Raw genomic sequence first — 26,652 nt, 5'->3', positions numbered from 1 at the left:
CATTTGTTATCTTTACTTACTGCATTTATAATTACCTTCTTTTTTACTTGTTGATTAAAACCAGCTCAAATGCAGCTCAGTAAAAACTAAGAACTTTCCTCTGTAAAAACAAGACTGCATTTTCTAGACTCAGAGTAATCTATGACTTTAAGTCTCACCTTACCTTATGAGTCCAAGTCCTACTTTTCCTTTCAGGACCAGCCTTAAATGACTTACGAAGAATCATCCCAAATATTCACAGATCAATAAACCCCCTCCAAAAGTGCTGACAAGCCATCACTATAGGATCTCCATAGTCTGTATTAAGCAATTTACTTTGTTGTCTTGGGAGAAAAAAGGAAGATGCCAAATAGTATCTACTGCCTTCATATCTGTACAAGAAAGTTATCACAAGTGTGCTGCAGAGAGCTTTCAACATGATCAGGAAATGGAAAAATACACTATTGATCTTATCTTTATTGTTTGGTACTTGAGTATATTTTGTCATGGAATTTTCAAGTGTCGTCTTTTTAAATGAAAATAAACATGTATTTCATCCTATTTTTATGGATAGCAAGGATGCAAGACCTATCAACGGCTGTCCAAAAGACAGGATTTCAAGAATCCATACAGGTAAAAAACAACAAAAGGCTACATGTTAGGGAGCAGTGACTTCCAGATGTAAATTCATCTCCAAGTGATCACTCATTTCTCATCCTTAGGAGCAGTTCAGAGAACCACTTAATTTGTATAGCTGAAGCAATGGCTAGGATTCCTTGACAAAAGCAAAACCTGCCATGGTCAGAACAGAGGAGCCAGAGGGCAAGGGTGGGATCCCTTTTACAGAAGCAACTTCTTGGGATTAGCATTGTTACTCTAATAGAAAGAGAAGTTTATCCTCCAGCTCTATTTACCCGAGAGAAAATCGGGAGTGGGGTGGGGGAGGAGGTGGGGGGGTGGGAGGGGAAGCATCCTACAGGACGCTAAAGCGTTGCTAAAGTGTTGCTACCAACTGTATTCATTGGTAACATGGATTTTCAGTCTAAAATCTAGATGTGTTTGCGAGACACATCCTAGCTAGTTTGTGAGACTAGGATCCCAGAACAAAGGATGTTATTAGAACCACCCAGCCATGACCACAAAAATAACCTGTTGAGAAGGAGAGAGGCAGCTAGAGAGCTGCTGCTTTATCATGAAAAAAACACCTTGCTGCTGGAAACATGAAGCTCAGCAACACTGTATTTTTCATCAGTCTCAGATCAATATAAAGCTATATGCCCTGTGTGCAGAAACAGCTACATTATCTGGTAGGTGTCTCATGTATTTTCAACACAGGGCATTTTAGGATGAAATGGAAATATTTTAATGGAGTGCCCACCTAATGATGAAAGTCTCTGATTCTTTTTTGATATGTGGAAAGCCTTTGTTGTCAGCAGCCAGTCAACGGAAACGCAGGCAAACAGAGGTAAAAATTCAGTCTTAAAAATGAAAGGACCTTATGATATCTTAATCATATTACACTTTATTATACCTTAAGCAATTTACTCATTGTGCAGGCAACATTTAAACTTTTATTATGCTTTCTAGGTGGTAAAGTGACTGAGTGTTCAAATTGCAGAGAAGAAAAGGACGTGCTCAGTGTTGCTTCACTCCCTGTGTTTTTTTAATAACAAATGAACAGGTTCAGTAATAATCACACTAAAGAAACATACAATTTATTATTTATTTATATTGCTGACGTGGTAATTTGAAACCAAATCTGCCTTTATCACAGACCAGCAACATATATATTCACAGGAGAATAGACACCCTGCCTGTTTATAATGTCTCCAGAAGACCAACCAAGCAATAAACAAATTAAAAGATAAATTAAAAGCCTGTGAGGCTATTAGTCAGTATTTTACGGGGGGGGAGGGGAAGCCAGTAATTTTTTGTAACATACTTACTAAAGAAAAATATCACATTAACTTTAAAATTGAAGGAGTTTGCTATTGAAAACAAAACCAAAACAAAACCACCAACCGAATAAAATAAAATCAAAACAAACAAAAAAAACCCCACAACCCACCACCACTAAAAAACCCCACCAAAACTACTTTTTCTTCCTAGAGTCAATACTTTTAGTATACTTTCAATTAAGTTTTCCATTTTATGCTTACAAACACTTAAAAGACGAGCTTCAAATACAGCCCTCTGAATCATTCTAAAAAGGACTCTGTCCTGGTTTAATAGGAAAATGTTACGCACTGCATAATATGAAGGCGGTGGCAGCAGCTGCAGGTTCTTTATCACAGGTTTGCAAACACATTTAATCTAATTGATGAGCTTTTGTTTAAACAAGCATTGATATGCATCCTGTGCTGCATATGAGTTGCAAAGATTCACACAACATTCAGCATAAATTATCTGCCTGCGACACTGGAACAACTTTTGTATGACTGAGAATGTGAAAAAATAAAATCTTAAATTAATACTATTTTCATACAACCCCCCTAGATAATTATATAACTGGATTCATTCTTGTTCCTGAAATTTACAGTGCAATTCACATGGATTTTAATGGGACTATCAAGAGCGCTGCGGATGAACACTTGTCCTTTGTTCTTTGGAACACATCATTAAAAAAATTAATTTTAAATCTGCCATTGCTGTGAGCCCCCTATACAAGGTTCCAGACTCAGGCACATATAAACTTGATTATAGGTTTCACATTGTCACCTGAGGTAACACTGTGTTTTGCAAACATCAGTGAACACTTCAAGTGATTTTCCTTTGTTGCAAACACATTTCATGCATGTTATTCAGAATTGAAAAAAAAACAAAACAAAACAAAACCAAAAACCAACAAGGTAACACTTTTCACTTACTGTTATTAAAAAATAATCAGATTTCTGAAATTTATAATCAGAATACACTTGGTCTGATCTCATTTTGTCAAATAAAAATTTATTTCTCAAGAATGTAATGATGTGCTTTTACATCAAGTTGCCATCGGAGAAAGTCTACGTCTAACCTGTACCGCTGATATTAAGGGCCATCTTTATTGAATAAACAATAGAGTTTCAGAATATAGATATTAAATTATAGTTTCTTCATTTTCTTCAACTACCCTTTAAAGAGGTTTGAGGGCTCACTGTAGGTCAGTAATTTTAATTGACAAATTGCCTTTTTGTCAGCTTTTGGGCTGTGCAAATCTTTCCTCCACATATAAATAAAAGTTCTCTTGGAACTTACTGCAACTATGTCTTAGCAAATTCTGTATTCCTTTGGAATACAGTAAAGCAATGATTCTCACCCATTATGGAAACAGATATAAAAACCCCACGAAAAAACCATCAAAATAGTAAGACTTAATGCATGTTATCATTTGGAAAACTGGAAAAAATAGCTGGGTGAGAGGGAAGAAATGGGGTATCCAGTTTGCCACAGTACCTTGTTGTCTATAAGAATGCTGAGCAAATGCATAATCACAGTGAAAAATACAAATACTGCACAAAAGAATGCAATGGTACTCCTCATTCCCACAGAGACTTCAATGAAGGAAGAACCATTGTAAAATTTTGGTAATTCAGGAGAATGCATGGCATAGTTAAAACAGAGCTCTTTCCCACAGATAACTGGAAGGAAAACAACTTCCAAAAGAAGTATACCATTTACAATTTTTCTGATCGGAGAACTTTACTTGGAGTGTTGGATTATTTTTCCTTAAATCCTTTGTAGTTAATTGTAAAGTCATCAGCAAGTTCCTTCCAAAACCTCCTTATAGCTCCACTTCCAGTTCTGTCTGCAATTCATTTGTAAAGCAGTAATTTTTGGCACAGATTGTGCCACCTCTACAGATCAATTCACCACCTCCCTCTCTCTCCTAAGGCAGAAGTTGCTGTGAGCTCCCTGCACTGCAGTGCAATGCAGCCCAAGTACCAGCAGTACAATTGTATTTATCTGAGTAGGTTTCCCTTGTGTTGTACTAACCTCTGCAATCTGCTCCCCCACTCCACCCCCACACACTCATCAGCCTCCTAACTCTTTACGGGAAGAAGAGCAGAATACTATCAATCATGAAGGAGCCTCTGGATGATCTCAGCATCTTTCAATGAGACAGTCTCCCCCTCCCCATCTTTAGAAGCTTCTTCATCTTTTCGTTCTCTTCTCAGCCCCCTCTCTGTAGAGGCGTGGTGTGGCCACCCCAGCCTCTATGACTCAGCTCCCACTCTCGCCCCCCACTCGCACTGTACCCACAGTGCTTGGGAAGATTAGGTTCCCAAGACTCATCAATGACCTCCATGCTCCATTACCCCCATGTCACCCACGCCCCTGCGGTACCATGCCTCCATTCAGTACTGCTAGACTAGCTTCTCACCTTCTTTACATCCCTCAGGCTCTTTGGCCTTGCAATCCTCTTTAAATTAGATGGGGATCAACTCAGAAAACCTTACCATTCCATGAATCTTCCTAACCCTGGGAGTTGGGCTATCATTTTACCCACTGTGACTTCACCATGCCCCCCCCCATCCATATACTGCTGAAGACATCTTGGGATCTAAATCCCAAAAGCACCAGGAAAGCAATAACTTAGTGCGTTTTGGAAACGTCCTTTCCTGAAGCCGTAAGGAAGGGAGTCCCCCTTCCTGCTTATAGAATGCTAAACTATTCTCCCAACGTAGTCAACGTTGAGTTATAATCCTTGAAGGCAACCTACAATGAGAAAAGCAACACAGTTTTCAAAAACACTTAAATTCTTTATTTTCTTTCTCTCTTTTTAAAATGTCCTCTTATTTTTAATTTTCTTTTTTTTCTGTAGCAGGGTCTGAAACCCTGCGTGCTCCCTTTTTAAACACATCTTTTAAAGTGCCAGTTTCTTAGCGACCTGGAATCTCGACACCTTTCGTGCACCTTTGTGTTGTTTTCTTGGGGGGGGGGGGGGGGGGGGGGAGGAGGAGGGGAGTGGGGATTGGTTTTGTTTTTGTTTTTCTCTATTCTTGCCGCTAGGATATCTGCAAGCTTGTTTTCTTCAAATATCTGAAGTTTGAGAACCTCAACATGGCTATTTTTTCTCCCACTGTGCGTAAAAGTTCTTCCAACCCTAATATGCCAGTCAGATTCAGATATTCAAAAGCAGAGCTCAGACGCTTACACGGCGCCGGATTTGTGTGCAACCTGCTCTGCAAAAGAGCGAGAGAGCTCTCGATAATGCTGGAGTGAGCAGCAGCCGAGCAGACCGCTCCCGCTCATCGCCGAGATGCGCGGGTAACCCCACGCTCCCCGCAACGTTCGGTTTGCCCCGAAGAGAGCTCTACCCCCTCCCTGGGGAGCCAGCCCCTTGTAAGTCCCGTAGAAAAGTTGAAGTCCTCCTCCAACACAAGCATTAAAAAAAAAAAAAAAAAAAAAAGACGAAAGGGGAAAAAAGGGGAAAGTTGCTCGGAAGCAGCAGCGGCGGCTTGACTGCCCGGAGCATCACTTACCAGTGGGGCAGGCGACGGAGAGCCGCCGTTCTGCCAGGCTGCGGGGCGTTCCCGGCTCCCTCCACTCCCGCTGCTGCTTGCTCGTGGCGTGAGTCTGCGGGAGGGAGCAAGGAACCTTCCGGAGCGGCCACCAAGCTTGGCAGACCAGAGGAGGAGCGGACCAGAGTGACGGCGTGGGCTTCGCGTTGCGGTGAAGCCTCTGCTGCAGTGTCGGAGAGAGACAGGGGGAGCGGGCGGGCGAGGCGCGGAGGCGCGGCGCGTAGGGAGGCGCGGCGCGCAGGGAGGCACAGCACGGCACGGCGCGGGCGACGGCCGCCCCCATCAATAATTGAAGGCGTGGGAGTGCGGAGAGGGCGATCCCCGCCGCAGGCGGTGGCCAGAGCCGGCGAAGGCAAGACACGCAGAATCAACCCCCACCACCCTCCCCCCTGCGGGCATGGCTGAGAAACCTTTGAGAAAACAATCCCCTTTTTTTTTCGCAAGAGACGGGGAAAATGAAAAATAGTGACACCTACACATGCACTTTATTTCATAAGACAGCGTTTTGTGAGAGGCACATGAAATGGCTTCTTTCGGAACGAGTTGCAACAGGCCCTATGACCAGTTGAAGATCATTGAATCTTTCCTTCTCGCCGTGCCCCTGGAGCACGGGCCGTGAGCGCTTCACACCAACAGTGCCAAGCTGCCTGCACTCCACACGCAAAGGCTGCCAATAAAGATCAGGGCGAGAAGTTAAGATGGTGTAGGAAGTCCCACATGTGAGATTCACTTTCCTGAATAGAAGAAATCCTAAGTAGAAGTGTGAAGCATTAGAAAGGATTACATTGAGCAATAGGGGAAACCCAATGGCTTTTAAGAAAACATCAGAAAAATATATACTTAAATGTTCTTGTCTTGGGATAAATGGATAAATTAGATTATATTTCAAAAAAATATTTTGGACTTGGATGCTGTGAGCAGCAGGAGGTTATTATGTTTGTTACCATTATCAACAATATTTTTAATGCAGTAACATCAAGGACTGAAAGTGATACCTTAACTTTGTTTCACTGGGTGTTAATAGCCACTGTAGGACAAAGAACACGAAAACGGTTTTTCCTTTATGATTACATGTATTTACCTGCAATTGTTATGGCAAAGGGTGTAATGTGACAAACAGTGGCATCACCAAAGAAAAGAGACGAAAGTGAAGAAAGCAGATAGGACTCTATATTAAAACTGATATTAAAAATAAGCAAACATTCCACCAGTTTTATTGAGAAACATGGGACCTGGGTTCTCCTCTGCAAGACATGTTAAACCATGAGTGATACTTGTAGTAAGAAGGCAGGGCAATGGGCAGATAACACTACTGCTGCCACCTTGGACTCTGCATATGTGTAGTGTTTAGCTTCTACAGAGTTCTAATTTCTCATAGCTCATCTGCTATTGAATCTTACTGTCAATATTTGGGAGCATACATATGTGTTTTCCTGTGCTCTAAAGTGCTTCTCCACTGTTATTGAGTAAAAGACTCAAACAACAAAAGAAACTGGCTTATTGATTGGCTACCTGGGGGAAAAGCTGAACCAACTATGCACAGAGTGGTACCAAGTATGAAACACAAGCAGAGAAACAAAAAAACCCAAGCCTAATACTGTTCCATCTCTTTCACTAATCCTAGCATTAGAATATTGCACATTGTGTTAGAAGGCAGTACCTCCTCATTAATAAACTGAACTTGCCACATACTATATATAAGAAAACCAAAGAGCCCAGATTTTTCCTATGGGAACAAAGGAAGAAGATGGTAAAATGTTGCATTCATCCATTTACCATTCACTATCAAACAGGAACATTTCTGAATATAAAATGCATCTTAAACCAACCCCACTGTATTTTACTGAAATAATTAATTGGGACAGAAGACACAGTCCTTGTGAGTTCTTGAGCCAGCTAATTCTGAAAGCAAAAACACCACTAAATTTAAGTTTTTAGTATACAGGACTAAAATGCTAAGAAAAATAAGACAGTGTAAAAATAACACAATGGGCAGACTCAAGATTTTTTTTAACTCTGTCTTCAGATTCCACAGATTAAGGGCCATTACAGCAGACCTTCATACCTACTGAGCTGGAGAAAGGCAGCTTCACATGTGTAGGTTTCTCATCATTTCATAGAAAACAGGCAGAGAGACTGAAAAATAAACCCAAGGAATTTATCCACAGAATTAAAAAGCATGCAGTTTCATGATGAGGTTAAATTTAAGTAAGGCTGTGTTACTATTGCAGAAACCCATTTCTCTACTTGTCTGGATGCCCTGCTAATTTCTTAGCATAAGCTTTATTGTTTGTGTATTTAAGGGGGAAGTGGGTTGGTGAGTAGATGTGACTGCAGAATAAGCCTGGAAACCAAGGGAAAGTATTCCAAAGTCTGATGAGTTTTCAGTAACATCAGTAACAGAGACACTTGTCTAAGCCTAAATTAAGCCAATCCTCAAGCTGCAGCATCCACATAGGACTGGTTGTGGCAGCTCAGTAATGTTTTTGTGGGAACGTGAAGCATCATATAAGCAAAACCGTATAGTGTCTCCTTGCTCTGTTTTCCATGCATGAGGAATATTTGTATGATAGGGGAAATGTCTTTCCCCCAAATAGTCCCCACTGCAGCTTGGCAAGAAAGCAGGCCTCATTCTTATCACCAGAGAAACAGCCTAAGGTGGATTGCCTGCATGCAAACAACTCAGGTAAAAATAATACCTCTTGAGAATTTTACATAGGCTACCTCTTTTCCCCTGCTCCTGGATCTGATGGCTTAGGTAGCTTCTTGGAATTTGCCCTCAGGAGCACTTTTTGGTAGCAGACATACAATGCAATCTTTATATACATTCAGTTATGCTCATGACATCTGCTACTCTGTCAGTTTCCTGTAAAGACTGCATGTCACATTTGGACATACTCATTTGCAACTATCGCAGACTCGGGGATCAGTAGTGCGTCCAGTTTTGTTCCATATCTTTATCAACGATCTGGATGTAGGGATTGAGAGCACCCTCAACAAGTTTGCTGATGATACAAAACTGGGGAGGAGGTGTGACTGACACCCCATCAGGCTGTGCAGCCATCCAATGAGATCTGGACAGGCTGGAGAGCTGGGTGCAGGCAAACCTCATGAAGTTCAACAAGGAGAAGTGCAGGGTCCTGCACCTGGGGATGAATAGCAACAGGCACCAGTACAGGTTAGGGGCTCCCCTGCTGGAAAGTAGCTCCATGGAGAAAGACCTTGGAGTCCTGGTAGACAGCAAACTCTCCATGGGAAAATGATGTGCCCTTGTGGCCAAGAGAGCCAATGGTATCCTGGGATGTGTCAAAAAGCGTGTGTACAGCAGGTCTAGGGAGGTTCTTCTCCCCCTGTACTCTGCCCTGGTGAGACCACTCCTGGAACACTGTGTCCAGTTTTGGGCTCCCCAGTTAAAGAGACAGGGACCTGCTGGAAAGAACCTGCTGGAAACTTAATTGAGCAGAGAGGAGGCAGTCCAGAAGGTTCTTAGAGGGTATGGAGGACAGCTTCTTGACACAGCTGTTATATGAGACTACCAGAGGTAAGGCTTTGCTTGATCTTCTTTTTACAAAGAGAGAAGGGCTGGTGGGAGGTGTGATGGTAGGAGGCTGTCTAGGTGCAGCAACCATGAGATAGTGGAGTTTTCAATATGCAGGGAAATAAGGAGGAGCAATAACAGAACCCTTACCTTGGACTTCTGGAGGGCAGATTTCAGCTTATTTAAGCAACTAATTCAGAGAGTACCCTGGGTATCAGCCCTTAAGAACAAAGGGGTCCAGAATGGTTGGACCTACTTCAAACAGGAGCTCTTGAAGGCACAGGAACAGGCTGTGCCCATGTGATGAAAGATGAGCCAGCGGGGAAGGCGACCAGCCTGGATGGGCAAGCAGCTTCTGGAGGAATTAAGGGGAAAAAAGAGGCTGTATTGCCTTTGGAAAGGCGGGGAGGCAACTCGAGATATGTTTAAGGATGTTAGATCATGTAGGAGAAAAACTAGAGAGGCAAAAGCCCAGTTAGAACTCAAGCTGGCCACATCTGTGTAAGATAATGAAAATCATTTTTATAAATATATTAATGCTAAACAGAGGGGCAAGAAGAATCTCCACTTCTTACTGGACCTGGAGGGGAACATTGTAACTAAAGATGAGGAAAAGGGTGAAGTTCTAAATACCTTCTTTGCCTCAATTTTGAACAGTAAGGCAGGAGGGCTTCAGGATAACAGAGCTGGCAGATGATCTGGCCAAGACACTCTCCATCATTTTCCTCCAGTCCTGGCTCACTGGAGAGGTCCCAGATGACTGGAAACTGGCCAAGGTGGTGCCCATCCACAAGAAGGGCCGGAAGGAGGAACCTGCAAACTACAGGCCTGTCAGCCTGACCTCAGTGCCAGGCAAGATTATGGAACAGGTCATCTTGGGGGCAATCACAGTGCAACTGCAGGATGGCCAAGGGTATCAGACCTAGCCAGCATGGATTTAGGAAGGACAGGTTCTGCCTCACCAACCTGATCTCCCTCTATGATCAGGTGACCTGCCTGGTGGATGTGGGGAAGGCTGTGGATGTAGCAATAAGGAGTCTCCTGGACTTCAGCAAGGCCTTTGGCACTGTCCCCCACAGTAAAATCCTGGCCAAGCTGTCAGCCCATGGCTTGCACAGCAGCACTCTGTGCTGGGTTAGGAACCAGCTGGAGGGCCAAGCCCAGAGAGTGGTGGTGAATGGTGCCACATCCAGCTGGCGGCCAGTCACTAGTGGTATCCCCCAGGGATCAGTGCTGGGCCCCATCCTATTCAATATCCTTACTGATGATCTGGACAAGGGGATTGAGTCCATCATCAATAAATTTGCAGACGATGCCACGCTGGGAGCAGGAGTTGATCTGTTAGAGGGTAGAAGGGATCTGCAGAGGAACCTTGACAGGCTGGACAGATGATCAGAGTCCAACATGATAGCATTTGACAGGTCCAAGTGCCAGGTTCTGCACTTTGGCCACGGCAACCCCATGCAGTGCTACAGGCTGGGGTCAGAGTGGCTGGAGAGCAGCCAGGCAGAAAGGGACCTGGGGGTACTGGTTGATAGTAGGCTGAACATGAGCCAGCAGTGTGCCCAGGTGGCCAAGAAGGCCAATGGCATCCTGGCCTGCATCAAGAACAATGTGGCCAGCAGGAGCAGGGAAGTCATTGTGCCCCTGTACTCAGCACTGGTTAGGCCACACCTTGAGTACTGTGTCCAGTTCTGGGCTCCTCAATTTAAGAAGGCCATTGAGACACTTGAATGTGTCCATAGAAGGCCAATGAGGGTAGGGAGAGGTCACAACTACAAGCCCTATGAGGAGAGGCTGAGGGACCTGGGGGTGATTAGCCTGGAGAGGAGGCTCAGGGGAGACCTTATTGCTCTCTACAACTGCCTGAAAGGAGGCTCTAGCCAGGTGAGGGTTGGTCTCTTCTCCCAGGTTGCCAGCATCAGAACAAGAGGACACAGTCTCAAGCTGCACCAGGGGAAGTTTAGGCTGAAGGTGAGGAGAAAGTTCTTAGCAGAAATAGTAATTGGCCACTGGAATGTGCTGCCCAGGGAGGTGGTGGAGTCACAGTCTGTGGAGGTGTTCAAAAAAGGATTGGATGTGGCACTCGAGCCATGGTTTAGTTAGTGATGAGGTGTTAGGTATTAGGTAATAGATTGGACTTGAGGATCTCTGGTGTCTTTTCAAACCTTTCCACTGGTTTTAAAAATACATAGCAGATAAGTGTGATAAAATACTACAGGTCTGTGTATGGTTGTTGTTGACATTATTATTTATTTTAACTTGCACCTTAAATGTTTGTCTATGAGATATTAGCTTTGTTTCTCCACTATTTCCTATTCAGGATATAAATGCAGTAACATCTCACTGTAGAACCATGACTGAAAATAGCAACCAGCAAAGAGTCCTTCTATAAGTCCTTCTATAAATATATTAATAGCAAGAGGAAGGGCAGGGACAACCTCCACTCCTTGGTTGACATGGAGGGAAATGTTGTATCACAGGATGAGGAAAAGGCAGAGGTACTTAACACCTTCTTTACCTCAATTTTTACTAGCGGGAAAGAACGTCTACCAGACAGCTGGCCTGCAGAGCTGGCAGAAGGAGCCAGGGAGCTGCATAATTTCCCTGTGTTCCATGAGCAAGTCATAGGAGCTCTCCTTAGCAGCTTAGACCCCCACAAGTCCATGGGACCAGATGGGATCCATTCTAGGGTGCTGAGAGAGCTGGCAGATGAGCTGGCCAAGCCACTCTCCATGATTTTTCATCAGTCCTGGCTCACTGGAGAAATCCCAGATGACTGGAAGCTGGCCAATGTGGTACCCATCCACAAGAAGGGCCGGTTGGATGAGCCAGGGAATTACAGGCCTGTCAGCCTGACCTCAGTGCCAGGAAAGATTATGGAGCAGGTCATCCTGAGTGCAATCACACAACACTTAGAGGATGGCCAAGGGATCAGGCCCAGCCAGCATGGGTTTAGGAAGGGCAGGTCCTGCCTGACCAACCTGATCTCCTTCTATGATCAGGTGACCCGCCTGGTGGATGTGGGCAGGCCTGTGGATGTAGTCTTCCTGGACCTCAGCAAGGCCTTTGACACTGTTCCCCATAGCAAACTCCTGGCCAAGCTGTCAGCCCATGGCTTGGAAGGGAGCACACTGCGATGGGTTAGGAACTGGCTGGAGGGCCGAGCCCAGAGAGTGGTGGTGAATGGTGCCACATCCAGCTGGCAGCCAGTCACTAGTGGTGTGCCCCAGGGATCAGTACTGGGCCCCATGCTCTTTAACATCTTTATTGATGATCTGGACGAGGGCATCGAGTCCAGCATCAGTAAATTTGCTGATGACACCAAGCTGGGGGCAGGAGTTGATCTGCTGGAGGGTGGAGAGGCTCTGCAGAGGGACCTCGACAGGCTGGACAGATGGGCAGAGTCCAAGGGCATGAGATTGAACACATCCAAGTGCCGGATTCTGCACATTGGCCACAGCAACCCCATGCAGAGCTACAGGCTGGGGTCAGAGTGGCTGGAGAGCAGTCAGGCTGAGAGGGACCTGGGGGTGCTGGTCGACGGTAGACTGAACATGAGCCTGCAGTGTGCCCAGGCAGCTAAGAGGGCCAATGGCATCCTGGCCTGCATCAGGAACAGTGTGGCCAGCAGGAGCAGGGAGGTCATTCTGCCCCTGTACACTGCACTGGTTAGGCCGCACCTCGAGTACTGTGTCCAGTTCTGGGCCCCTCAGTTTAGGAAGGATGTTGACTTGCTGGAACGAGTCCAGAGAAGGGCAACAAAGTTGGTGAGGGGTTTGGAACATAAGCCCTACGAGGAGAGGCTGAGGGAGCTGGGGTTGCTTAGCCTGGAGAAGAGGAGACTCAGGGGTGACCTTATTACTCTCTACAACTACCTGAAGGGAGGTTGTGGACAGATGGATGTTGGTCTCTTCTCCCAGGCAAGCAGTACCAGAACAAGAGGACACAGTCTCAGGCTGCGCCAGGGGAGGTTCAGGCTGGATGTTAGAAAAAAGTTCTATACAGAAAGAGTGATTGCACATTGGAATGGGCTGCCTGGGGAGGTGGTGGAGTCGCCATCACTGGAGGTTTTCAGGAGAAGACTTGATGGGGTGCTTGGTGCCGTGGGTTAGTTGTTTGGGTGGTGTTGGATTGGTTGATGGGTTGGACGCGATGATCTTGAAGGTCTCTTCCAACCTGGTTTATTCTATGTATTCTATTCTATTCTATGTAAGATTTATAACATTTCTCTTGAAACTAAAGGTAAATGCTTCACAGAGCCAAGGTCTTAAAACATCCCTTATGTTTTTTTTGTAGAAGTTTGTGACCCAGTCGTGAATAAGACATTTGGACACCTCTTTATTTCAAAAAAGTAACAGCAGGAAAAGTCCAATTACATGTACAGAAGATGTTCATTATGGTTTTAGGTGCCAGAGTCAGAAAAAAATGTCTACCATTTGTCTAAAAGAAAAATAATAGATTTTTCTTTGGTCTGTTTTTTTTCTTTCCTGTAGTTAAAAATGAGATACTTGCACCAATTCAGTCCTAAAGTTTGTGTATCATAATGTTTAACCAGGGAAGCCTAGTGGAAAATATTAGACAAATATAAATAGTACTATGGCGAAAGGCAAAAATGTGATACTTCTTTGCTGTCAGATGAAAAACACTTCTAAAATCAGCCCTTCTGGTACTGATTCATACATAATATACATTAAGGTATGCTTTCCTGGGCCTGTCATGAAACATGCAAACAAAAACCCATGACAGATAAAATCTGCCAATGATCAAAAGAAAGACCCTCTACCTCTTCTAAAATTAAAGGTGAAAAATCGCTAAATAAATCTTCATATAATGTAAGCAGGATCAATGTTATCAGCTGACTAAGTACTCTACCCACAGGAGGACTATTAATACCTAAATCCTTTTGGTCATGATATAGATAAAAAAAAGCAAATCTCATTCCTTAGTGACATATTATTTTATATTTTTTTCTCCCTGCTTTCTAAATTTCAGCATCTGATTGACAAGAATGAGTGGCTTCCTAAACAAAAAAAAAACGAACATTAAACTTTTATCTTCTAAATCCTAGTTTGAAATCTTTTGCTGACCTGGTGCACTGAACTTGAACAGATATCTCCTGAAGCCACTGCTTCCTTTCTTGTTCTTTGTTGGTCTTGCTTATTTAAGATTTTGTATCTTTAGATGTGAGAAATAATATGGTTGCACTGCATGTAGAACTGTTCTTACAATTAGTATTGTAATTCATACACCACGGTCTCTAAATAGAGGCCTTATTTCTGCAAGGCCCACTGCATCGTCTTAACTAAGCACTATGCTCAGTTCACCTTCTTTGTATAAAACAGTGCTACTAAGCGCTATAAATCTTAGCTACATCGAGGCCTACATTTACAGCAAGATAAATCCTGGTTTTCTTCATGGCAATGAAAGTGGAACTGAAAGCGTTTTCCACTGTTTAGACTGTTGTAGGATTTTTTAATTTGTATATTCATGTACATATGCTAGTACATTGAGTCTCTTTCATACTGTTTCTGTGTTTGATCACTCTTGTTAATTTCTGATACTGTCATGTATCATTTGGAGAGGTTTATTCTGTCAGCTATACACTATGAGAGATAAATCATGTATCATACTAGAGCCCACTCTATGCTGGTATGTGTTGTCCCCAGTACCAGGGACAGCATGCAGGTGCTAGGGAAAAAAGTTACTGATCAAAGAATTCAGACAAGAACCCAACCCAGAGAAGGGCTAAGAGGGCTAGAAGAAATACAAAATATCTCATGATTTTCAGTTATTGATTGATAAAATGGCAGATAATTTTCAAAGTTGATAAATGCAATTCAGTATGTATTGTGAGACAGTCTTCAGTGTGCAGTGATGATGCGGAGCAGCAAAACCCAGCATAACGTAGCTTGTCTTGGTAGTGTATTACATTATTTATCTCATATTGAATACCTCCAGTTTTGTTTCTTAAGTGTACATGTTTTTTAAGTGTAAACAAACAAACAAGCAAACTCTTGTGTTGGATCATGACTCAGTGGTGCAACCCAGTTTTAAAACTCTTTCATCTATAATACAACAGATACTTTGTGCCATGTTTTAGCATATAGATTATGTTCTGTTTCTATCTAAATAAAAATTGTAACATGCCTTTTCATATTCCTGGCAGCCAGTGCTGAACTAACTGGACACTGTGCAACTAATCCGTATTTTCACAGCTACATATTCACACCTGCATTCCCTGAGGTATACTCTTTGGGACTAAATAAATGGCATGAAAATGCAATAGAATTATGCCAGGATTACCTTTTAAATGAAGAATATCCTAAAAGCATCTTTTATAGTTTAAAATCTGTAAACACAGCATGTAAATAATCTGATCATTCAAGCATAAATCCTGTCTTCCTGCAGGTATCTAAATCATGCATATGATGCCCCAGAGTGTTGAATCTTGCATATATATTTGAGGAATAATGAAAAGCTATGTAAATTACAATTTGACTGAAGCTTCCTATGAGCATCTGAAAAGACTTGCAAGCATTGTTTTGTCATATGAAGCTGGAACATATCACTCAGAAGAACTGTGAGTCGATATACTAGTTTCACAAAGAATATGGAAAAATAACAAGTTTAATAGGCTACATTTGAACAGTGTTATTTAGTCATTGTTTCCTTCCTGATTTTTTTCCAAATGAGCAAGTGAAACAAGCATATTTGTCCTACTAAATTTCTAAGTGAAAACAAATTAAACCTGAAATCACTAGAAATTCCACAGAAGACTTTGAGATTCTTGGCATTGGATATATTGCTCCATTCTTTGAAGGCATATACGATCCTACCAGAGACTAGAATCAAGCCATAAGAACTCAAATTCTGGAACTACATCTATAAAATATACACAGCAGTGCATACAGCTGATGGACTGCAATAAAATATTTCATAAGAAGCGGAAGAAAATGAACTGCTGGCTAAGCTGTCAGCTCGTGGTTTGGACCGCAACACTCTGTGCTGGGTTAGGAACTGTCTGGAGGGCCGAGCCCAGAGACTGGTGGTGAATGGTGCCACATCCAGCTGGCGGCCAGTCACCAGTGGCGTCCCCCAGGGATCGGTGCTGGGCCCCATCCTCTTTAATATTTTCATTGATGATCTGGATGAGGGGTTTGAGTCAGTCATCAGCAAATTTGCAGATGACACCAAGTTGGGAACAGATGTTGGTCAGTTAGAGGGCAGAAGGGCTCTGCAGAGGGACCTCGACCGACTGGACAGATGAGCAGAGTCCAATGGGATGGCATTTAACAAGTCCAAGTGCCGGGTGCTGCACTTTGGCCACGGCAACCCCATGCAGAGCTACAGGCTGGGGTCAGAGTGGCTGGAGAGCTGCCAAACAGAGAGGGACCTGGGGGCGCTGATTGACACCCGCCTAAACATGAGCCAGCAGTGTGCCCAGGTGGCCAAGAAGGCCAATGGCATCCTGGCCTGTATTAGGAATAGTGTGGCCAGCAGGAGCAGGGAGGTCATTGTGCCCCTGTACTCTGCATTGGTTAGGCCACACCTTGAGTCCTGTGTCCAGTTCTGGGCCCCTCAGTTTAAGAAGGACATCAAGACACTTGAACGTGTCCAGAGAAGGGCAACAAGGCTGGTGAGAGGCCTTGAGCTCAAGCCCTATGAGGAGAGGCTGAGGGAGCTGGGATTGTTTAGCCTGGAGAAGAGAAGGCTCAGGGGTGACCTCATTGCCCTCTACAACTACCTGAAAGGTGGTTGTAGACAGGAAGGGGTTGGTCTCTTCTCCCAGACAACCAGCACCAGAACAAGGGGACACAGTCTCAAGCTGTGCCAGGGGAGGTTTAGACTCGAGGTGAGGAAAAAGTTCTTCACTGAGTGAGTCATTCCTCATTGGAATGTGCTGCCCAGGGAGGTGGTGGAGTCACCGTCCCTGGAGGTGTTCAAGGGGAGACTGGATGTGGCACTTGGTGCCATGGTCTAGTTGTGAGGTCTGTGGAGACATGTTGGACTCGATGATCCTTGGGGTCTCTTCCAACCTTAGTTAGACTGTGATACTGTGATACTGTGATCATTATAGACATCAAATGCGCTTTGTTCAGGCATTGCTCACTCAGGATTAAGTTAATGGAAAGAATCTGGTTTCTCTGGCATTGTTGTGATTAACTCAACAACTTCAGGAGTCTTTCCTTAATTTGTAGCACTGAGTATTAAAGTCTTTTAAAAAATGTGGACTAGTTTCTTTTCTGTCATGTCTTCTAAGCCATCTTGACAGATTTTTAACTTTTGATATATCTAAGGGCCCTTTTTGGACCACATTTCTGGAATATTTTCATTTGGACAGCCTCATCTGTAATCAGAATTATTTCAGTACTACTTGGTGCTTCAGGAATTCATTAGTTCCTCCCCTCTCTTTCACTCACAGGGAACTACTGACCTGTCAGCCTTCCCTCAGTGCTAGGAGGATCATAGAAAAGACCTTCCTAGAAGCTGTGCTAAGGAACTTGGAGAATAGGGAAGTGATTTGGGACATCCAACATGGTTTAACTGTCAAGTCCTGCCTGGCCAGCCTCTTGGCTTTCTACAATGAAGTGATGACATAAGTGGACAAGGGAAGGGCAGTGTCATCTATCTGGACTTCTGCTTGGTCTTTGACACTATTCCTCACAGCATCCTTTTCTCTAAGTTGGCGTGACAGTTTTAGGCTGTGCCTTTAAAAATAAAGTTAGCTGCAATTTTTCTAACAGGTGAGTGAAGAAGTACAAATAATCCACAGTTGGGTGTGAAAAGGAAAACAAGAGATTATTCTAAATGAATTTCATTGGTCAGATGTGAGATGTACCCTAGCAATATCTCACGTTCTTTTCTCATTTCTGTCTCTCTCTACTGCATGCACATCTGCTCCTGGACAGAGACCTCTTATCAGCCAAACTTGAGATAAGCATTACTAATTTCTTAATGACACTTTGAGCTAACTGAAAATCTTGCTAATATTTCTCCTTTTCTCTTTTTCTTCCAATTAACCAGAGGAAAAAGGGGAGGGAGAGGCTAAGGGGGTTAGGGAGTCAGAGTCCTCCTGCCCAAGGAGGATTTTCTGTGTTGTTTTCTCTTTGTAAATACCTGTATAATATTGTAAATACTGTATATTTTGTACATATTCATTGCATTCTGTTGTAGCTTTGTAAATACAGCTTTCATTTGTTTCCCCGACTGAGTTCAGCCGAGTTTTTCTTGATGTGGGTGGGTTAAATCATCAGTTGGACAGATATAGATTTGATGGGTGGATTGCTCAGTGGGTAAGGAATGGGCTGGATGGTCACATCCAGAGGGCAGTGGGTAGTAGTCAATGGCTGATCGTCCAGATGCAGATCATAGAATAGAATACATAGAATAAACCAGGTTGGAAGAGACCTTCAAGATCATCGCGTCCAACCCATCAACCAATCCAACACCGCCCAAACAACTAACCCACGGCACCAAGCACCCCATCAAGTCTCCTCCTAAAAACCTCCAGTGATGGCGACTCCACCACCTCCCCAGGCAGCCCATTCCAATGTGCAATCACTCTTTCTGTATAGAACTTTTTTCTAACATCCAGCCTGATCAGTGACAAATGGTGTCCATCATGGGTCCATAGTTGCACCAGTGCTGTTTAATATTTCCATTGATGACACAGACAGTGGGACTGAGTGCACCCCCATCATGTTTACCGGGGACACCAAGCTGAATGGTGTGACTGACAGACATGAGGGATGGGCTACCATCCAGAGGGACCTGAACAAGCCTGGGAAGTGGGCCTTTGTGAATATCATGAGGTTCAATAAAGCCAAGCGTGGGGTCATGCACCTGGGCCAGGGCAATCCCCAGTATCAATACAGGCTGAAGGAGGGTGTAATTTTGAGCAGCACTGTGGAGAAGGAAATAAGGGTTCTGGTAGGATGAAAAATTGGACATGAGCCAACAATGTGCACTTGTAACCCAGAAGACCAGCTGTACCCTCGGCTGTGAAAGCATATTGCTGGCTCATGTCCAGCAATTCAAAAGGACTTGGGTGTTCTGGTGGATGAAAAACTGGGCATGAGCCAGCAATTTGTGCTTGCAGGTGAGAAGGCCAACTTCATCCTGGGCTTCATCAATATAAGAGTGGCCAGCAAGTCAAATGAGGTGGTTCTTGCCACTCTTGCCCCTTCTGCCCCCATAGGAGTGCCACAAAAATGTTCAGAGAGCTGGAAGACCTCTGCTATGAAGACAAGCTAAGACTGTTGGGGTTGTTCAGCTCAGAGAAGGAAAGGCTTTGGGGAAACCTTGTAGTGGCCTTTCAGTACTTCAAAGGAAGCCTATAAGAAAGATGGGAACAATCTTATTAGCAAGGTCTGTTGCAACAGGACAAACAATAATGTTTTTAAACTATGAAAGTGAAGATTTAGACTGGATGCAAGGAAGAAATTTTATCACACTGGCAAGGTTGCCCGGAGAGGTGATAGAAGCTCTATCCCTGGAAATATTCAAGATTAGGTAGGAAGGGGCTCTGGGCAACTTGGTCTGGTCAAAGATGTCCCTGCTCGCTGGGGTAGGGTTAGACTAGATGGCCTTTAAAGGTCCCTTCCAACCTAAAGCATTCTTTGAGTCTGTGATTCAATTTGCAGTGAGTTATGACCAGACCATGAATAGTGTAATGGAGAGCAACCCTTGAGCTGCTTTGTAGCTAAGGACCAGGAGCCAGATCTTGATGTCTCCTAAACTACTAGAGATTTTTCATTTTGACAGGGATAGAGCTGAGCTGCAAATCTGCTAAAGCGTATGTGTGGCTGTATTCAAAGAACATGTTGCAAGAGACTGTCTCATTTCAGCTATAATCTTATTAAAATTTTCAAAAATAGAGTGAAGTTAGCAATGCTTGTAGAGTCCATCCATTAAGCTACTCTGATTCAAGGAATAAGGAGGCTTCTAATGGTTTATCTAAAACTGTAGCTGAGTCACCAACATAAATCCAAAATATTCAGATATTCTCTGGTAAGAAGCAAATCTTGCCACAGCTGGAGAAGGGGTAATTCTGAACTCTGACTTTCCCCCCTCCCCCATCCTGTAATTATCTGAACCAAATATATCAAACACCTACACACAAAGAGATACCATTTTGGTGATTCATAAGCCTTCCTAAATGCACAATTATCATATAATCTTTGAAAACCAGACTTGAAAGAGCCTATTTCTCCCAGTGATCAGTTATTCACCTTAGAGGGGGTCTAAGTAAATGTTCATGAGACTAACAACTCACCAACATGACTAGATACTTCATACTGGGTTTTTAGAAACATGTTTGTTTGTCAGTCTTCCTCGCCTAATGATACCCTGTTCATGTCTAAATTAAAAAACCATGCTCAGCCAAATGATTTTCAAAACAAACCTACAAATTCTCAGTAAGCCTTTTCCAATGTCAGATAATGAATTCTATAATAAAATTCACAATAATTATATTAAGATTATTCTCTTTATAGCCAACATCACTTACTTCCTTTGAATTGTTTTTCTAATTGTCAGTTACTTTTGTTTCTCTGATACTTTATTTACTATTAAGAATGCTTAATTCCAGGACTGGGAAACCTTTTATAAAAAGCTCACCAGAAGTCAAATTTATTTTATCTTCAGGCTGGCATAGCTTTTGTAATTAAAAGTGGTGAAGTGGTAAGGGAGCATTAGAATTTGACATAGGTCTCTACTTTTTAAAAGAACATCAAAATGATGATGCAAATTAATAAAAATTTGGACAAAAAGCACCATATTAGGAAATAATCTCCTGAAACATTTCTGACTGTTTCATAAACAAGCTGATGATTAGACTGAAATTAATTTTTATTTAAATTTTTAGAGTTATGCATCTGCAGTTGATCTCATCTTCTACTTATCAACGTAGAAATTACTGCATGCATCAAATACAGTAGTACACAGGCAAGGAGAGGGCAGGAAGAGAAAATACAGTTTTCTTCATTTAATGATATTTTTCTGAGCACACATAATGACCACAACATCTAAATAGCCAATTCTGTTGCTAGGAGCAACAGTATGCAAAGTATTCTTCCAGCTGCCTCAGTTGCTACAGCTCCACAGAATCACAAAAAAAGAGAATGGTTTGGGATGGAAGGGACATTAAAGATCAGCTAGTTACAACTGCCTGCCATGGGCAGGGACACCTTCCACTAGACCAGTGGCATCCTGGCCTGCATCAGGAACAGTGTGGCCAGCAGGAGCAGGGAGGTCATTCTGCCCCTGTACACTGCACTGGTTAGGCCGCACCTCGAGTACTGTGTCCAGTTCTGGGCCCTTCAGTTTAGGAAGGATGTTGACCTGCTGGAATGAGTCCAGAGAAGGGCAACAAAGTTGGTGAGGGGTTTGGAATACAAGCCCTATGAAGAGAGGCTGAGGGAGCTGGGTTTGCTTAGCCTGGAGAAGAGGAGACTCAGGGGTGACCTTATTGCTCTCTACAACTACCTGAAGGGAGGTTGTGGACAGACGGAGGTTGGTCTCATCTCCCAGGCAACCAGCACTAGAACAAGAGAACACAGTCTCAAGCTGCGCCAGGGGAGGTTTAGGCTGGAGGTTAGGGAGAAATTCTACACAGAGAGAGTGATTGCCCATTGGAGTGGGTTGCCCGGGGAGGTGGTGGAGTCGCCATCATTGGAGGTGTTCAGGAGGAGACTTGATGGGGTGCTTGGTTGCATGGTTTAGTTGATTAGGAGGATTGGATAATAGGTTGGACGCAATGATCTTGAAGGTCTCTTCCACCCTGGTTTATTCTATTCTGTTCAGGTTGCTTAAGTCCCCATCCAATGTTGCAGGAACACTTCCAGGAAGGGAGCATATACAACTTCCCTTGGCAACCCATTCCAGTATCTTACTACTCTCACTTTAAAGAATTTCTTCCTGATATCCAGTCTAAATCTACCCTTTTCCAGCTTAAAGCCATTAGCCCTCATCCTATCACTACAAGCCCTTCTAAAAAGTCCCTCTCCAGCTTTCCTGTAGGTCCGCTTCAGGTACTGGAAGGCTGCTATAAGGTCTTCCTGGAGCCTTCTCTTCTCTGTGATGAATAGCCTCAACTTTTGCAGCCTATCCCCATAGCAGAGGTGTTTCAGACCTCTGATCCTCTTCATGGCCCTCTTCTGTACCTGCTCCATAAGTTCAATGTCCTTCTTCTGTTGGGGGACCCAGAACTGGATGCAGTAGAAGGGGAGAATTACTTCCCTCGTCCTGACAGTCACACTTCTTTTGATGCAGGCCAGGATACAGTTGGCCTTTTGTGTTGCAAGTGCACAGTGCTGGCTCATGCTGAGTTTTTCATCAACTGTCATTCTCAAGTCCTTCTCAATGTTCTTCTCAAGCCATTCTCTGCCCAGGTGTATCTGTGTTTCTGATTGCCCTGACCCAGGTGCAGGACCTTGTAATTTGCTTCATTGAGTTTCATGAGGTTGGTATAGGCCCACTTCTCAAGCCTGTCCAGGTTCCTCTGGATGGCATCCCTTCCCAGGCCACACAGCGTGGCATCCTCCACAAACTTGCTGAGGATGCACTTGACTCCATTGTTAATATCGTTGATGAAGTTGTTAAACAACACTGGTCCTAATACCAACCCCATGGGGCACCACTCATCACTGGTCCCCAACTGGACATTGAGCCATTGACTGCAGGTCTCTGAGTGTGCACATCTAGGCAATTCTTTATCCAGCAAGTGGTCTGTCCATGTTTTTCCAATGTACAGACCAGGAAATCATGCAGGACTGTGTCAAATGCTTTGTGCAAGTCCAAGTAGATGATGTTGGTTACGCTTCCCTTGTCTGCTGATGCTGTAACTCCATTGTGAAAGCCCACCAAATTTGTCAGGCATGATTTGCCCTTGTTTAAGCTGTGTTTGTTATCACGAATCACCTCTTCTTCATTTTCCATATGCCATCTACTTACCATCAAGTATATTCCCTACATGTTTTGTACTCACTACTAATTTCATTCTCATAAACACCCAAGTCAACTATTTCTTCCAAAAAGCCCACAGAGGTAATAATCCAAATGGTTGTTTTGTTTCAGTAGCCTATGTGGAACTGTGAAGATGTCAGAGAAAAGAGAGGTAGAAAATATCAGATTTTTTTTTGTTTAATGCCTAATGTTTTCCAGGACACTAAAATTACCACTTCTATGCTTCTTTTTAGAATCATAGAATCAATAAGGTTGGAAAAGACCTCAAAGATCATCAAGTCCAACCTGTCACCCAAGACTTCATGCCTACTTGTACTAGCGAGAAAGTTCAATTCTCCCCCCACACACACAAACCACAGCTAACTCAGTCAGAGAAGCAAATGGAAAAGGCTGTATTTTTACAAGCAGAATGAAATGCAATGAATATATACAAAATATACAGTATCTACAGTGTATACAAAAATATACAGGAAAGAACATAACACAGAAACTATCTCCAGAGGAGAATCCCCCTCTGCGTCCTCCCAAAACCTCCTTTTCCCCCTTCCTCCTCTTTTCCCACAAAGGATTAAAGAGAGAAAATGGATATTAAGGGAAATTCTGTTACTTCAAAGCAGATGTTAAGGGGAAAAAAAAAAGTTAGTTTCTTATCTCGTTAGTCCAAGGTCAGCTCCGTCAAGAACAGAACAGAAAGATGACAGCTGCACAGACTGAACTCCGACTAAAACACTTAAAGTTACATTCCTACTAATCTACCAATGAAAGGGCACAGCTGGGACTGTGTCCTCTTGTTCTGATGCTGGTTGCCTGGGAGAAGAGACCAACCCCCTCCTGGCTACAATCACCCTTCAGCTAGTTGTAGAGCGCAATAAGGTCCCCCCTGAGCCTCCTCTTCTGCAGGCTAAACAATCCCAGCTCCCTCAGCCTCTCCTCATAGGGCTTGTGCTCAAGGCCTCTCCCCAGCCTCATTGCCCTTCTCTGGACACGTTCAAGTGTCTCAATGTGTAATGGGTTGGGGCACCCAACCTCCCCACCACAGGCAGAAATAACGACTCAGGCAAACGGATTGCAAAGGTGATGAAAGTTTAAATAGAAAGCAGTGAATGTTACAGAAAACCCAAAGCGCAGTGACAAAGAAAGATCCCATCCCCACCTGAGGGTGCATCCAAAACCCCCAGGGCTCCTTCTTCCCCCTCCCTCTGCTGGGCTAGTCTCAGCTGGCCAGGCCTGAGACTGCCCATCCCCCTGTGGCCTTGGGCCCAATCAGGCCCATGGCCGGGAGATCTCTCCCCCAGTTACCAAGTCTCGGAGAGGGAAGGAAAGAGGAAGTGCCAGACTCCGCACTGGATCTTATAGTGGTGCAAAGAATTATGGTAGGAAATACACAATTTCCTGTGTCCATCCCTCTGGGCTGGACTTCTGGACACAGGAAGTGAATGCACCAGGGGGGCACCCAGCTCAAACTACAACACAATGGCCTTCTTAAATTGTGGGGTCCAGAACTGGACACAGTACTCAAGGTGATGCCTAACCAGTGCTGAGTACAGGGGCACAATGACTTCCCTGCTCCTGCTGGCTACACTGTATCTGATGCAGGCCAGGATGCCATTGGCCTTCTTGGCCACCTGGGCACAGTGCTGGCTCATGTTCAGCCTACTATCAACCAGTACCCCCAGGTCCCTTTCTGCCTGGCTGCTCTCCAGCCACTCTGACCCCAGCCTGTAGCACTGCATGGGGTTGCCGTGGCCAAAGTGCAGAACCTGGCACTTGGACCTGTCAAATGCCATCATGTTGGACTCTGATCATCTGTCCAGCCTGTCAAGGTTCCTCTGCAGATCCATTCTACCCTCTAACTTATGAACACCTGTTTGAAATTCTTGAAGTCTGAAATGGTGGAGCTCCTGACCAACATGGAATGTGTTGGCAGATATGAGTACATATTCCAGAACTTGTTTCCTGACTACATAGAGACAGCCCCTGTAAAAAGATATAAATTGTTTCTAGAAATATGATCATCATGTTAGAATCAGAGAGTTGTTAGGGTTGGAAGGAACCTCAAGGATCAGCTAGTTCCAAATCCCCTGCCATGGGCAGGGACACCTCACACTAGATCAGGTTGCTCGGAGCCACATCCAGTTTGGCCTTAAAAGCCTCCAGGGATGGGGCTTCTACAACCTCCCTGAGCAACCTGTTCCAGTGTCTCAGCACCCTCAGGGGGAAGAATTTCTTCCTAATATCCAATCTGAATCTACTAATTTCTATTTTTGTTCCATCCCCCACTCCTAGTCCTATCATTACCTGACACCCTAAAATGTCCCTCCCCAGCTTTCTTGTAGTCCCCCTTAAGATACTGGAAGGCCACAATAAGGTCTCGTTTGAGCCTTCTCTTCTCCATATTGAACAGCCCCAACTCCCTCAGTCTGTCCTCATAGGAGAGGAGCTCCAGCCCTCTAATCATCCTTGTAGCCCTTCTCTGGATATACTCCAGCACCTCCAGATCCTTCTTGTAATAGGGGCTCCAGAACTGGACACAGTACTCCAGATGGGATCTCAGCAGAGCAGAACAGAGTGGGAGATTCACCTCCCTCAATCTGCTGGCTACACTTTCTTGATGCAGCCCAGGATGTGATTGGCTTTCTGGCCTGCAAGTGCATGCTGGTGGCTCCTGTTGAGCTTCTCATCCACCAGCACCCCCAAGTAATTTTCTTCAGGGCTGCTCTCAAGCCAGTAACTGTCCAGTCTATATTGGTGTTTGGGATTGCCCAATCCAGATGCAGGAGCCTGTTGAACTTCATGAGGTTGGCTTGGGCCCAGCTCTCCAGCCTGTCAAGCTTCCTCTGGGTGGCACCCCCTCCCTCCACCATGTCTGCTGCACCAGGTAGCTGGAGTACCCATAAATCCAAATAAAGGTAAATTATGTCTGTGATTAGGTCTTTATTTAAAAAAATAAAATAATTGTATGCTAAACATCAGGAAGTAGCAGAAGCAAGCTGCGCAGTAATTGAAGCTGAGAATTATACAGGACAGTAAGGCAGGCAAAGGCAGTGACAATGACAAGGAGCAAAAGCACTGCACCCTAACAAGGAAAGTGGGACAGGTCCAGTGACAGTAACAAGGTTCAGCTAAGAATCTCAGTACTCAGAAAAGTCCGTGGCCAGGGGGCAGTTCAAAGGTTAAGACAGAAAGTCAAGTCAGCAAGTTAGTGATGGAATCAGGTCTGAAGACAGTAAACAAGACCATCTGCGGTCCAGTGACAGACAGACAAGTCCACAGAGATAAGGCAGCTCTGTGAGGAAGGCCAGTCAGCAAGTCAGAGCTGGAATCAGGAAGACTCATGATCAGGCATGAGCAAGGTATTACAGTTGCGACCAAGGAAAAGGGCCTGGGGTTAAAAGCTGTTCCCAAGCAAACAGGGACAGTATCACTTCTTGTGGCTTCTTCTCACACCAAGGCCTCCCTGATGAAAGGCTGGGCAGCTGCACTGCCACGGCTGGCCCCAAGGCCAAGCAGCTAACTGTCCCAGAAGGGAGGGTGCCTTCTGGTCCCAGGCACCTAATTCCCATCCCTACCAGGAAAGCAAGAGTTTCTGCAGACCTGTGCACTTACGTATACCTTTATCTTTTGTAATGCAATGCTTACTTGTGATGTACTTATTGGTTTAGGACA

The 26,652-nt window shown here is 44.2% G+C and overlaps 1 protein-coding gene across 1 annotated transcript in view; it reads right to left on the bottom strand.

Moving 5' to 3' along the window:
- SV2C (synaptic vesicle glycoprotein 2C) overlaps positions 1-5,649 on the bottom strand; it is a 130,095-nt gene extending 124,446 nt beyond the window's left edge. Inside the window, exon 1 of the mRNA XM_054178798.1 lies at positions 5,442-5,649. The gene's annotated coding sequence lies outside the window, so the exon portion shown is untranslated. The remainder of the gene's footprint in view (positions 1-5,441) is intronic.
- Between the last annotated feature and the right edge of the window lie 21,003 nt (positions 5,650-26,652).

This window comes from Dryobates pubescens, chromosome Z (genome assembly GCF_014839835.1).
Source record: "Dryobates pubescens isolate bDryPub1 chromosome Z, bDryPub1.pri, whole genome shotgun sequence".
NCBI lineage: Eukaryota > Metazoa > Chordata > Aves > Piciformes > Picidae > Dryobates > Dryobates pubescens.
The sequence above is the reverse complement of the archived record's forward strand: the minus strand, read 5'-3'. Positions and strand labels throughout refer to the sequence as shown.